Here is a 13907-nt window from a genome sequence, read left to right as displayed (position 1 = left end):
GATGTTAAAAAAGTTACTGCTTTGTTCTTCATGATTTACAATTGATTCCCACTGTTGAGATAGGAACACCTTTTCCTTACTTGCCAATTGTAAAAATTCTTGCTCTGCTTCTAGATCTCTGAAATTAATTAATACTGCCTGAAGTATATTGTATTTCTTGCTTTTAATTTAAATGACTTGTGAAATTTTTCAGCTTCGAAATTACTTTTTAAAAAATCTCTACTCGGAGAACCTCACAAAGTTGCAGTTCTGACACAAACTGTAAGGACAGATATATGTGCAGAGAGGACAAAAAGTATGGCCATGGATAGTGAAGCTGTTAAATTTATATTCCAGGTAGACATATGAGCAAGGATCCTCATTCAGGATGGAATGGGTAGAAGATTTCTCCCTGTCTTCACTCTCTGAAGCTTATCTAAAGCTTGTGCCTCAGTGCAGGTTTGCATCAACACAGTTTGACTCACAGCCAGTGTGTTTAGTTTCATGTGGAGATTCAGTAATCTCAGTCAACAGTAGCTCAGGATAACGTGTGCATGTATGATACAATAAGATATTTGCTATTGTAAGGAACTTAAGAGCTTGATGCTTTGAGTTATTTACTTATAATTCTGTAGAAGGCAAAAAAAATTAAAATACCACATGGAAGGACTTTCTAAAGCCACAGTCAGGGTGCAATGACTGCCTCCAAGAAACACTCAAGTAAGAACCTTGGCCTTGGAAGAGATTAAAGTATCATTTCAAAAGTATTACCTTTAGGCAATAATTCAGCTTCTACATCCTGTAATACTGAGATTGCAATGGGGTTTTTTTTAAAAGTTTGTCTATAAGCAAATTTTAAATATTATACTCCACATTAATTAGAAATTAAGAAAAAAGAAAAAGTCTCTAAGTCACTACAGTCTTCTCAAGTAGTAATCTGATAATACTTAATCACACATATGTTGTCTGTGCAGAGTCCTTATATTTAGAAAATACAAAATACTCTACATACAGTTTGCCAGTTTTGGTATTGTATTCAACACAAAGCACAAATTCAGAATTTGTAGGACTTTTACTGCTGCAAATCAATGCTATGTCCTTACCTATTTTCTTCAACTTCTTTACAGTGGGATTACAAAAACTGCTCCAAAAATATCAAAGACAAGCCATTTTGATAGTTTCCTTTTCAGTATTTGTGAAAGAGTGGAGGAGTTGGTGACTGGAAATTAATGTTTCTATTTTTTCTGGAACTGGTATTATTTGACCTCAGCTGTTTTTCTCATGGACTGAAAATAAATTTTCTTATTATAGATCTCACATGTACAAAGACAGCCTGAATAGTTATTTCAACACAGCATGGCAAAATGCCTCAAATGCCTATAGAACTTAAGAAGTATATTTGCCAATTAAGGATTTAGGAAGCAAAACCCAAGTAGGAAGTGCCACATACAATTATTTTGCTTAGCATAGAAACCATTATGCAATATGGCCAGCCTAGCATTGCTCATGGGTTTTTTGTGAGAGAAGAAGGTTGTTTTCTAAATATAGATAAAAAATGTGCTGCACTTAGGCAATAACTCATGACAGAGAGGTAACATATGCTATCATAATGCAGTGGGAGCTGCATGGCACAAAGAAAATATGAGCAATACCACCTTCTAGAGTTACAGCCCCTTATTGCCATTATAAAACATCTTTATTGGAAGAGAAAATGCAATATTTTGGTAGAAAGAGGAGATGAAGTACTAGGACAAGTGAAATTTTTCATGGAGAACATTCAAATTTACAGCTCTATATGTCTCCTGCTGTGCTCAGGGTCCATCAGAAGACAGATGTCTAAGGGTCTCCTGCTTGATATACAAGGCAATGATAAAGTGACAATTTTGACCTCTAAACAAGAAAGAGCTTTAAATAAAAAAAACAAAAAAAAAAAAAAAAAAAAAACAAACAAAAAAAAAAAAAAAAAAACCACTTCAGTGCACAGTGCACAACAAGTACAGAAATTCCTGTTCCCTTCTCATTTCTCCCTTTCCTTGAAAGAATTTTTTTTAATGAGCATTCAATCAGGAAGGATAATTTTACTGTCTGTCATATTTAATTTCAAATAATATAAACTGCTAAAATAGACTCTAGGGCCCAAACTCCCACTGATTTTAAAAGGGGAGGACCAGGTCCAAGCTGTTAGTTTTCTGTTTGTTTAGCAGGAAACTGAAAATTCATGCCTGGAAATGTTCTTTTGAAATAACATACGCATTCACTTTTAAGCTCTTTGGTTATTATCTGACTCAAGACAACTGTACTCTTGCTTCCAGCTCCACTAAAGCCCATGATAAAAATCAATGTTATAATGTGAACCTCATTACACCACGAGAATTCATTTGTATTCAAGATCAGACTCAGGGAACAAAACTGAAATATGCTGAATTTTTACTTTTAATCAGCACAACTGAAAGAATACTAGCAGAAATATTTTCAAGTCCATCAATGGGTGGAGTTCATTTTGGTCATTCCTACCTTTATTTCCTAGATATAAGCCTCTGCAAAATTTTAAATGAGGGTTCTGTTGAACAATTATTTTTTAATCTTTGCCTTTTAGACTCTCAGACAAGTTCAAATGACAGAACACCCACATTGCCTGAGAGTGAGTGTGGTGAGACAGGTTTAAATAAAAAAAATTGCCCTTAGAAAGGTGTTTTTGAAATTCTTTAGGTCTTTTCATAATCTATTGCCTAGTTTGCCCACTCAGGCTATGCAAGTCAAAGGCCTGGTGTCAACATTTGCACAGGCACTAAAGAGCACTTCTGAAAACAGAGGGGTTTATGTTCCATTTATTTAATAAAATGCGTATCATTTTAACAACTAACTATATAAAAGAAATTATTTTTAAAAATGAGATTCAAAAACCACTTTGAGCTATGATCTAGAGCTATTTTCACAGAAACTCCAGCACTGAACTTCTCATCTCTGTACTTTAAATTGTTATGAGTGTCCTGGCTTAGGGCAGAGAGGTAGTACTAAAAAATCTTTTTTGGCTGCAATTATCAGCCCTCAATTTTGTTTTAAAACAATTAAGGCATGCCACAACAACATCAGCAAGTGGTACTTTCTCAACTTCCATAAAAAATAGTAGACTACAAAACATTAATTTCTGCAAAATCATAGAGAAACTTTACATCAAGCTTTCTAAACTGAAAGAATCAGGAAAACCAAAAGTTTTGTTGAAAAAAAGCCCTATATTTACTAGTGCAGAAACACCTGCAGCTTGACACATGTAATTTAAAGCAACTTATGTGAGGATTTATGTAGGTCATTGCTAGTTATGGAGTTGTGTGTGTGAGATACTGGTCTTGATGCACATCTCACAGTTTTATGCACGTGTTGGTCAGACAATGTGTAGAACAGCAACAAAGATCTACAGAAGCAGAGTTAAAAGTCCCTGAGAAAACGTGCAAAACCCCAGGTGCTACATATTTAGGTTACTGTGCCATCTACTCAGATTTCTATGATCTCTCTAAGTGTGGGTAAGTTGTAGGTGTGCGTAGGCTGCAGTCTTCGTAAATCATGGGTAAGGCTCCAAGCCTCTTCACAAACTTGGTGTGAACCAGGATTCAGCACTCTGAGATGTATAGTCTCAGAAAATAAGTACTGAATCCTCTACAAATCTCTCGTTACCACATATGAAGGGTAGGATAAATGCATGTTCTACCGCAGATGGGAGATAGTGCCCATAGCGTGCAGTCAACAGAGGCATCACATATAGAATGCAATGTGGGATGAGCGGTGGGGCAGAGATGGGTTAGCTCTGACGTTCCAGATAAGGTGCTGTGCCATCTTCCCCTTTACCACTAAACAAAGTCAAGTCACATTTTGTATTATCCTTTCTATCTGCAACATGAAGCTAATGCTTGGTTAAGGCTCCTTTTTTAGAAACATCTCAAACTACAGGTTAAACATAAGCATCTTCTTCTCACTGACATGCTCTATCTTGCATTAATCAGAGTTTGTATGTTTGTACCCTTTCACCAGCTGACCTTGCAGTAGATTTCTTTTTGCCCAGTTGTGGTATTCTCACATTCAGGACTTCCATCTACCTGCAAAACTGTGCTCGTAAGTTCCCAGATAGTTCAGATGGAGTTAGAGACACTTATCAGACGGCAAAGAGCTGAAAGATTAACTCTTGGATAAATTGGAGAATGTACACTTTGTTTCTTTAGTAACTATTGTTACTACTGTTACATGCTATGAGCCAAGTACTTTAGACATTATTCACTTTTTAGTTCTTATTCCTGGAAGATGGCAGAGAAAAAGAGTTCTACTGCAAATGAGATGAGCTTTTTACTAAATACTAAATTCAGGACATGATATTGTTTTATGCAAGTATGCATGAAAATTATTTTATTTGTATTTTTATGGATGATTTATAAAAGGACATATTTAATAGCCTGGATTAAATTTTGCTTCATATAAAACATCTCTATGTAACCTGTATGAAAGTGTTGACTATACTAAATCCAAAAGTCCTTACATCCTATTCCCTATTTAGAAACACTCTGCATACCAGTCAATAGATTCAAAACAAATAAAATATCTTATAACAAGCTATAGATGAGGGGACTTTTTTTTCCCCTGATGGGAAAGAGAAGCACTAGGAAAAAAGTACATTCATGGTCTGTACAAAAATAATATTTCGTTTCTCCTCAACATTTACAACTATAAAATGATGAACCTGAAGGCCTTTTGTTTTTAACAAGGGGGAAGGGAAAAAAATAATAAATAGAGTGGTTACAGAACATTCTCATAGGACCCATCACAATGGCATAATGGTTATCAACTGAAAAATGTCAGATGGGATCTTTAAATGGCAATTGGTTCATGAAAAGAGATGTCAGCAAAGAACTAACAGATCAGTTCTTTAAAGTTGCTAGACTGACCTTATTAATGGCCTTAAACTGCAGTGATTTCATTGTCAGGGCTCCAAGGTAGTGATACCTAGTACATAAGTGCTCTGCAGAAATAAGATTGCAGTAGCTCAGACTAATGAAAAAAGTACTGAGCAAGAGAAATAGCACAATGATACTTCATGCATGAAGCATTCCAGTAAGTAAACTTAGGAAACATGATGGAATTTATTGCTCTTCCAGGTTCAGCCTGGATAACTAAGGATGTATCTCCAGGTTACTGCATCACAAAACAGGAGGCTATTCATGCAGAAAGCACTGTCAAGAGGGATATTAAAATGGGTATCAGTACAGAGATGGTAAAAATTTTACTGGATAAACCAGACCAAGTCTCTCTGCAGTATGTCGTCAACAATGCTAAGACTTGCAGTGTTGACTCTCACAGTCTGTGCACAATTCCAGTTCCAAAGTTAGTTTATTCATGTGGGTCCAGCTAGAATCCACATACAGTAGGCACATACTAGACCAACAGATATTTTGCAAATGTTCTGCTGGAGATAGGAACTGTAAGAGCCAAGTCAGCTGCTCCAAACTTAAGCTGTTTTTAAAACATTTCTTTAAGCATCCCTTTCAGAAAATTTTCTTAATATTTACAATAGTTCACATTAATTTGTATTTACAGTTTCCAAGTTTTTGTTAGAAATTGGGAAGAAAATAGACTAGTTCTCCAAGACATTGCTTTTTCCCAAGATGTCTGAATATTCGTTTATTCTGGTAAATACTGGTAGCTAAATCAGAATAGATATGAACAGACTGTATTACTAAAAGGGAAGTAGTTATAAGATATTCTACTGTCACCCTGTCAAGTACCAGCTTAAAAACAAAATAAAGAAACAACATTTGAAAGGTCCCGCTAGTTCCTAGTTTGGTCACTCAATGTAAGACAGATTTCAAAGTCTTCCATGCACATTGCAAGACAGTTTTAATCATCATTGATTCTGCTTCTAATATCCCAAAAGATTGTGTAGAATTGAGATTATATTGGTATGCCCCAAACCTCCCATCCTTTAGCTAACTATCCCAATAAAAGATTAGGTGTCACCTTGCCATCCTCATATGGTTTCTGTAATTTTGGTTTCTCAGTAATTTGGTAAACCTTAAAAAAGGATTAGTATTAGATAAAGGAAAAAAAAGTACTTCTTTTTTTAACAAAACCAACACTGTGAAGAAAGTATTATCTCTCCCATTTTATAAATGACATCCCTAATCAGAAAAAAACCCTGACTCTGAATATCCTACACACATTGATAAGGCAGTGCTAGGACCTAAAAGAAATACTTGTACTCCTATTGTGGAAAGAATAAACAATGTGGGTGTCTAGTAGAAAACTGGAAGGGAAATATTTGCCAGACCCATATAGCTCTATGGAGTCTGTCCTCCAAAGGTAATGTTTTCTCATGCAGGTATACTTTCTGCTACTGGAGATCCTGTGCCATGTTCCATTCTCATGCACACCTTACTTGGTCTGTATGAAGCCAATGAGACAGGTATTCTTGGATGTGAACATAGCCTTTTGTTCTCAAATAAGTCTCTCAGTTCATATATAAAGGATTTAATAAACTACCTCTTTACTAACAATTCAGGAAAATAGCTGTCATTTTCTTTTACTATCTAAGCAAGTAACAATTTAAATGTATATTAAGAGGGAAAGGATTGTCTTATGCCAAAGCTGCAAGCAGTTTTGCTTAAAAGTTTATGGTGTCTCAAGTCTTCAACACATTTCTATGTTTTCTGCAGACTGATAAGACAAAGAAAAAAGAGACTGTAAGCAGTGTTTTGAAAATTCTCATGAGCCTATTTACTTTTCTATCACTGTAAAGAAAAAAAAAAGAGTAAATTGTGACATCCAAAAAACCTAATCTTCTTTAGATTTTGTTCTTCACATATCTTGTGAGAGTATAACACAATTTTCAATAGCAGACTCACATATTTTTCAATAAATATGTTATTGATGAAAATTAAGGGTTAAGGCAAAGATCACAGAGCTCATCCATTTTTAAATCAAAATTTACTGACAATTCTACTGAAATAGATAAGATGATCCTTTTTAACTAGGGCTAATTCAGTAGAAAAAAAAATATAATGAAACAGTTAAACACCAAATGAAAGGGTCAGCTCTTTTCAAGATTAAACACAAACTGGTTTTTATTTTTCTTCTGGGCCTCCACGATGGAAATGTACAGCAATTATTTAGAATTAGGTGCCGTTAAAACTGTGGACCAAATTCAATTAATATGTATTCCATTGACTTAATAAGGCTGTATCAAGAGTAAATTTGGCCCAAAGGTTTTTTAATATCATATAAACAATCAACTAACAATAATACAGTGCCACTTAGTGGCAAGGAAAAAGTTTTCAGTATGTGAGCTATGAAGAGAGACATTCAGGCATACAATAGCTGGTGCTATTTGTATTTGAAATTTTGATACAATCTTAACTGATAGCTTCTAGTTACATTAAGCTCATTATTGCCACAATATTATATGCATCTTTTCATATAAAAATACAAAAATGTCTGCAAAGAGGGAATGAAAGCGAGCCCTTGTAATTAATGTAACATTAAGAACACTCCCTTCACATTATATCTTCAAATTATAGCCATTTTCTAAAAAGGTTAGAATGCCTGTAAAAAGCATAAATATCTTAAAGCTATTTGTATTTCTCATGCTTCAGTAATGTATGTGTCACCTTCCTGAAAAATTACCCCTCAAAAAGGTCTAGAGTATTTCTTTTGTTTAAGTACCTATAGAATTACAATTTTGGGGAGCGACAACTATACTTAATATCATTTTAAATGGCAGAATGTAACTCATTATTCAGTGCAATATTATTCTATTTCTAAGAAAGAATGAGATGAAGACAAGAAGGTATTTCATTAGAAATAAAAAATAAGTCTGAAAGGGTCCACAATAGATCATGGGGTCCATGAACCTGTTGCAAAGAGAGTGACCCTTATATTTCTATAGGAAGAAGCAACACTAAGTAATGAACATTTTGATAATTTCATAGAATCATAGAATGGTTTGGATTGGAAGGAACCTTAAATATCACCTAGTTCAAACCCTTCTGCCATGGACACTGGGGCATCTTCCACTAGATCAGGTTGCTAAAAGCCACATCCAGCCTGGCCTTCCTGTGGTGCAGCTTTCAAAACTTGTCTGGAAAAACTGTTCCATTGCCTCAACATCCTCACAGTAAATTATTTCTTCCTAATATCTAACCTAAGAGTTTGATAATTGAAACAAAATATAATATATAATATAATATATATTATATTATATTATTATAAATATATAATATATATAATGATACCAATAATATCAGTTATAATAGTAATAACAAAAAGGAGAGAGAAGAAGAAAATCTAAGACCGACAATTGATGTTCACTACAATTACTCATCCCCTGCTGATGGATACCCAGCCCGTGTCTGAGCAGTAATCTCTGCCTTTCGTCCAACACGCCCCAGTTTATATACTGGACATGACATTTATGGCACTGACTATACATTTGGCCAGTTTGTGTTACCTGTCCTGGCTTCTTGTTCACCTCCACACTGGGAAAACACAGAAAACCACAAGGTCCTTGACTTATACTAAGCACTAGTTAGCTAAAACTAAACATCAATGCATTATCAACATTATTCTTATAGTAAATCTAAAACACAGCACTATACCAGCTAGCTACCCTGGCCCAGCCAAAAACAGGGCAGTATAGTTTTTTTTCCAGTCTGTATTTTTTTTTGAGCCATGAAATAGCCTGAGCTCTTATGATTCAGATTTTTTCTGGATGAAACCAGAAATTGGCCTTCAGGAGTCCACCTAATTTACTCCAGCTGCTAAGGTGTCTTTAGTTCCTAGGACAATAAAGATATTTCAGATTACAATCTCCAAATGCACTTAATGTTGCTTCTCCAGGGCCCAGCATCAGCTTATGACTTCTGACTTATTATTTGCTGATAATTATCTGCCAGACACAAATTTGATTTATCTTCTGTTTAAAAAAAATCTTTGTTGGAATATCCTGAATGAAACAAATTAAATCAATTTTGGGATGAAAGTAATAAGCACAACATATGAAATGAGCAATTTATCCCACACATTTAACACATTATATGTGTGTGAGTGCATTTATCAATAAAGTTTCAGTCATGTGAGTTAGAAACATGTAACCTCAGGAGGATGATCCATTCTGAGTGCTATCATACATCTGAAGAAGATTAAGTATATTCATTGCATCATACAAGGGCATTCTAATTTCACCATAATGGTAGTATTTTTTCATTTAAAAATTTATTGGCAATAACAATAACTCTTCCTACTTTTCTTGATTTTTTTGATGTAACTTATTTATTTATTGAAAATAAATTTCTTGATGTTTATTTCTTCTCCTATTTATTTTAATTGATAAATAAGTGGGAAAAAAGTAACATTTCCAAGTTTTGAGGAAGTAGTGAATGTTTTTGTTATGTTGTATGCTTTGATCTGTAGGGGGAAAGAATTTTTCTGCACTCAATAATAATTTATTATTTTGAGTTAATAGTCTAAGCTATGTAAACTTCAACATTTAGCCTCAAGTACTGTCTAATTAAAATGGTCCTAAAATTGTCTTTCTCTGTTCAACTGCTATGTCTGATTCCAAAGTGAATGACCCATTTGTTCTTAGGGCTAAATTATTCCTGTTTTTAGGGTAATCATAAAGGATTGAGTAAATCTCCCTCATTCAAATAGTCTTGTAGAACTCAGGTTTTTTTTGTGCCAATCTGACAAAAATACTAATTTCATAGATATTTTCACTTATCCTTAAAAATAAAATCATGGCAATTTACTTTACAGTCAATCAGAGCCAGGGAAGTAATATTAATTTATTTTTTATTTGTCAGGACATAAAACACGGAATCCTGGCAATTATTAGGACATGAAATTCTTTTAGAATTCTTTTCAGTTACAAAATTCTTGGGGATTTAGATCTTCTTAAGTGTATTCTATAAACATTAGACTTGAGCAATTTTCTATTGTCAATAGGTCTTCTGATCTTGCTTTATGTTATGAGGCAGACTGACTGATTTAAATTTATTTGAAATTATATCTATGCAATACATCCATATCACCTTAAGCTAAGTGTTTTTCGATTTAAGAACCTGTTCTCTATGATCTTCATACAACAACACTCTGAAAACAAAATAAATTTGCTTTAAAAGAAGATATTAATCTGAATAAATTTATGTACATTTGTGCCATTTGAAACATCTTATCTTTTATCTCTTAATCACAGTTTATCCTTTTTCTGTTTCTTTCAAATGTATAGGATATAAGAACAATACATCAGAACCGCATAAAAACAGTCCAAAGTGGTTTGAGAAATACATAATCAAATGTTCCCTTGGATCTTGAGTTCATGTTACCTGGATCTTCAAACTCCACCTCCCCACTAAACTGAACCATTTCCAACCTTCAATCAAATTCAATCTCACAGACCATACAACTCTAAGCACTGAAGTTTTTCCTCCATACCTCCCCAGCACACTGGAAAATTCTGAAAACTGTTTCAAAAAAATATTTATTATTTAATTCCTTAATTGATATCTGTAAATGACAGTTTCCAACCAGAAAAGGTTATTAGGCTTAAAAACACCTCAGAAATTTTTGATAATATGAGCTGTTGATAAAATAACCTGTTTTACAGTTGTAAACTCAAAATACAGACTAAAATTATAAAGAGAGTGTGTACCCTTTAAAAAAGTATTTGAAACAGCCATCTTGGGGGGAAAAAAGATGAAAAGGCATACAAGTGATAGTGGAATGAGAGAAAAGACTCAGAACTAGTTTAACTCATCTGCAAGTAAAGCCGTTGACATTGGTGTAAAAAAAGCAGAGCCAATACTAAGTGTTCTAAAAGTCCTGCGGTAGTGCCTAAATGAATCATTAATCTTTCAATTCTTGAGACACTGAACATCTAATACTGATAATCAGAGATGTTCTGCAGCACCTCAGTCAGAAGACCAGACTCATACATAGTTTTTAATTTGAATGGTCTCTTTATCTAGAGAAAGTGTCTGGTAAATTAGATAGTAAAAAAATGTAAGACTTTTAGCTCTCCTTTCAATAAATAGAACATGTAATTTCAGCAGCATAATTATAGAGAAGCTGAACAGGTGTCATGGTACCAGGACAGGTCATCTGAAATATCTTTGAATATTAACCAAAGCAAAGCAGAGAGAAGATCAAGGCTTAGCTTCCAAGTTACAATTATAAACACAAAATGAGTTCTTCTTAATTTGGGAGATACCAGGTCTGCATACAGCATTAGCCATTTTCCAGTACATTTCCATTAGTAATGTCTTTGCTGATTAGTTTTTTTCTAAATTAGCATGTTTATCCATTAGCATATCAATATTGCTGCCAACCATCCTCTTAATTTTTAGTTTTCTTGTTGCAACAAAAAATTGCCAATAAAAGCAAGCTTTACTTGAAGCCTTAATTAAGTCTAGTACAATTCTTTTTTCTTTCTTTTTTAAGCTTGTTTAATAATACTGTGTAATATTTACTCAGATTACAGATTTGCTTTGCTCAATAACACCACTTGCTTGATTAATCAAAAACTTTGTATTTTGGTTTGGCTGCAACACAAGCTATAGTATTCTGCACAGTTTGGAGACATTCTAATGAAAGCCTGCCTTAAAAATCACAAAATCAATAACATCACAGTCAAAATAATTTTGCATAATTTCTGAAGCTCCTCTTAAGAGAAGGTAGAGGCTCTTACACATAAACCTCTGAACTCTTTTATTCAGTCATACCACATTGCTCCCACATTAACATGCTGAGATGTTTCTGATCAATGTCTTGCATGTAAGAGAAAGGCCAACCCCAATTCTTTCAAAAGTTTCTTTTTGTTCATATTCCTCTCTTTTTTTTTTATCATCCATAATTTTTTCATTGTTTCGATATGTTCAATTACATTAATTTGAAGTGAGTCACAGCAGAATAGCTAAGACTTTGTTTAACAGAAGTATACAGAGAGCTGGCTTGAACATACAGCAATGCCAGCTTCTACTGTCGACACTGTTATTCAAGACAGATACTCTTGTCTGACATAATTAAATCTTGACAGTAATTATTTCTGCTGATTCCTGGTAGACTGCTGTTAAAGATATGCTTATCCACTTTCAAACACACTATCTTATTAGACTAAATACATGCCAGTAATTACGAAGCTGCACTTTTTAAATTTGGGGTTTTCTAAAAGTCTTTTTTAAAATAAGATGATAAAGCTTTCCCTAAAAGGATCCCCTGTGTTTTAAAACCAAGAGATCTCAAACAGTGCCTGATATTACAACACCTGATATGAGAGAGAGAGAAAGAGAGAGACAGAGAGAGACAGGGAGAGAGGGAGAGAAGGCATGTTTGCATGTACACAGAGCAGGTTATTGAGAAATTTTTGGTTTATAACTCAGCAGGTCAATTTGTATTAAAATTATATGGAAATGTTAATTCTCACTGTTCGTGTCACCTTCTTCAAATAAGAAGTTCTCCTGAGCCATCATGTTAATATATGTTATACAAAACAGGAATTTCTTATTTATTTCACTGTTTGGCAGGGGGAGATGAGATTTTGGATAATGGTCATGCTGAACCATTAATATTACTTTTTACCTCATAAAGCTATGAAAACATGACAAAGAATAAGTAAGGAATGCAGTTTAAAACAAAGTTGGATGAGAAAAGTAAGATCAGATCTGACCTGGATAACTGAATATTATTATTAAGTATTACCTTTAAACTTCTCCAGTATTCATATCTAAGAACATAAAATATTTTCACAATACAAGTACATTTAGCATAAGCAAATGTTTAAACAAAAGAACGAGGAATTTTAATGAAGCACCCTCAGGAAAATGTTTAAACTTTGCCCTTAAGTTTACTTTGTTCACTAATAGGCTTCTATTTCTAGTACTGAGTAGGAAGGATAGGTTCAATGTGTTAATAAGAAAAAAGTAATACTATTTAATTAATTCTGGCTGAACACACATGGTTTAATATACTTGGCAATATCATTCTATCACATGATATGATAATTTAATGGAACTTTTTTATTTAAATTGCTGGCAAGTTTATGAAATTATAAAGCAAATAGGCCATGCACTTGGGTGTAATTGACTGTATAAATGTGTTTTATACTATACTGTTGGCAAATTAGCCAATCCCTGTCACAGAATCAATTATTATCTAGCCATATTCTGCAAACACAATAGCAGAAATACAGCATTTGCAGAAAAAAACCCCTTATAATTGTTAATCTTATATTCTGCATCTTAAAGTCAGGCAATAAACATTCATACACTGTATAATCATCTTACAATAAGGCTGCAGCCAAATGAGTGCACATTTAAAATTCCTTGTTGAAGAAATTCCTCAACTGGAGGTGCTGGTTTTGTTTTTATTTGTCTTTTCCTCTTCAGATCAGTGAAGTGAGTAATACATATGTCAGTGACTCAAAAGATATAAGGCTTGACTGCATGACTGAAATTTCCACAACTACTTAAAGGGACTCGGATGCTCAGTTTGTCTTGGAACTGTGTCCACTCTAACCCCCACCTAATGACAGTTCTGATAATTTGAGTGCTGTACCAGAAAATACAGTATGGAGTCATCATGGTTTTAATGCATGCTGTTGTTAGACATCGGCAGGGGTTTCTGAGTGAACTGGACATTTAAAATATATTCTTCTGGTTCCACTAATAATAAGAAGTTGCTTGACTCTTTTATATGTCTCCCTCCAAGCAGACCATATTTAAAATATAAGCAATGTTTAACATAACTTCTTGATGCTGTAAACATAGAAACAAAATATACCTGCTCTGTTACAAAACTCAAAAAACTGTTGTTCTTGTAGAACGTAGGAAATCACAGTGGTTCTGAGCAAGTAAGAGTCAAGACATCCAGACTACATGTCACCAGCATTCCTCCCT

Source organism: Vidua macroura, chromosome 1 (genome assembly GCF_024509145.1).
Source record: "Vidua macroura isolate BioBank_ID:100142 chromosome 1, ASM2450914v1, whole genome shotgun sequence".
In the NCBI taxonomy this organism is placed as follows: domain Eukaryota; kingdom Metazoa; phylum Chordata; class Aves; order Passeriformes; family Viduidae; genus Vidua; species Vidua macroura.
Note: the sequence above shows the minus strand (reverse complement) of the source record.